The following is a 2,017-nucleotide window of genomic DNA, read 5'->3' on the forward strand; positions in this document are numbered from 1 at the left end:
TCCCAGATCTCCAGATGCATTTGAGATATCAAAAAAGTACTCCAGAGTGTTGTTCAGCATGGGGGTGAGTAGAAAATGAAGGCTAATCATGTTTTCGGCGTACTATTCCTTTAACATGACGGACAAGTACTCCGAACGACATACGTGAGCAGGGCGGAGCGCTGACGGAGTATGATGGGGTTAGTTGACAACCTTGGAGATCTATGTCTGGGTTTTTGGCTCTATGCCAAACAACCTGCAGGTCAAAGACGAATGTAATTCCTGCTGTCAGTTATTAGGAAGTTGTTTAATGCTCAGCAGATACTTTGAGATTTTCAAAATCCTGCTGGACTTGGTCTACAAACCAACCCATTTGCAAAATGGCTACTATAGGGCGACCATGACTGCACCTCAACCTGCTCAGGGCAAAGCTTCCTGCTGTAACTTTAAGCTTTCCTCGTCTCTTTTTTGGTTTTCCTCAGAAGTTTGACTATGACAGCAGTACGGTGAGGAAGCGCTTCTTCCGTGAGGCTCTCCTCCAGATCTTCATCCCCTACATGCTGAAGCAGCTCAGCCCGTCCTGTTCCTCCGTGAGTATTTCCGTTTCCTTTGACCACCTGAGAGGAGGACATAAGGACCTGTCATAATATCCCGTTTTTTAAATGGGAAGGAGTTGTGACTGTTCTTATGGTTGGGTGTAAAAACAGGAGCTTCCTCGCTTCCGGGAGCTGATCTTTGAGGACTTTTCGCGGTTTATCCTGGTGGAGAACATCTTTGAAGAAGTGGTTCTGCACTCGGTCATGAAGGACATCATGATGGGTCAGTGTTTTTCTTATTCATATGTGAAATATACTATCAAAATATAAAATGCTACTTATATTATGAAATGTTCCATTAAATGAATTCAGTCCAGGAATTAAATTTTCCTTTAGAAAAATTATGTAGAAATGAAAATAACATTATGTTTAGAATTTAAAATGGAGAGAACTAGTTATACTAATCATATTAAAGGTTTTTTTAGGTGGTTGGCCATCAATCAAATGTTTGGGTACACCTACCATACCTAAATTAATGATTATGTAACATATAATGCATCAAAAGAGAAAATGAACAGGTTCAAAGAGCTACTACATGCAGTTAAGCAGCTAATTTAGAGTCTAAGACCTTAGTTTATATAGAAATATCAGATTATCTAAGTCCCCAACCTTAGGGGCGGTTCCAGGGAAATTTCCAAACAGAGAAAAGAACCCCCAGAAAAATCGCAAGATTCATTTTCTACTGTTATCTACACGCTTCAGCAAAAATCATTTAGCAAATCGCCTCCGATAAGGTTATCCCCTAAAACTGAATCATCAGGCTTGTTTTATCCTAAAAACAGGGATCTAAAAATGCAAAAAAGAATCTAAAATATAAGTACAGTTTCAGCTCAGCTTTGTTTAAAAGAAGAACTATGTCACAAATTATTTACCCTTCTAAAAACAATCCATGTAAATGTAGAGAATTGTACATAGAGCCATTGGGTAGATCAAGCGGGACATCAACAGGAAAAGCCATCAGCTGAACCTCTTGTCAATCAGTCGTGTTACTCATTAGTAGAACAGTTTTCATTGAGCTGTTGAGTTTCTGCAGTGGAAAGGAAGGACTTTGTTTGAAGCATGAAAATACCTGTGTATGAGCAGCCATCTTTTCCCACTAGTTTAGGTTTGACGAAGAAATTAGAGCCGAGTTATGACTTCTTCTTTTTAATCGGAAAAAGAACAAATGATGTACACAAAGTTATTGGTAGCAACAACTGCCCATAATACACAAATAAGCAATAGGGAAAATGGAGTAAGTAGACTTTAGGTCCTCCAGCAACATAAGCCCACATCAGCATTAAAGATAACTTTAGCCACTCTATCTCTAAGCTTTATCAAAGCCTAGATGTTCCAGGTCTTCATAAGTCACTCTGTGTCTCTAATTGTGGCACAATTGTGCAGAGGTCAGACATTTAGTTTTCTGAGTAAAATTGCTTTTTTTGTCATTAAGAAAAAAGGAG

This window comes from Cyprinodon variegatus, unplaced genomic scaffold, assembly GCF_000732505.1.
Source record: "Cyprinodon variegatus isolate N-32 unplaced genomic scaffold, C_variegatus-1.0 Scaffold1228, whole genome shotgun sequence".
Lineage (NCBI taxonomy): Eukaryota > Metazoa > Chordata > Actinopteri > Cyprinodontiformes > Cyprinodontidae > Cyprinodon > Cyprinodon variegatus.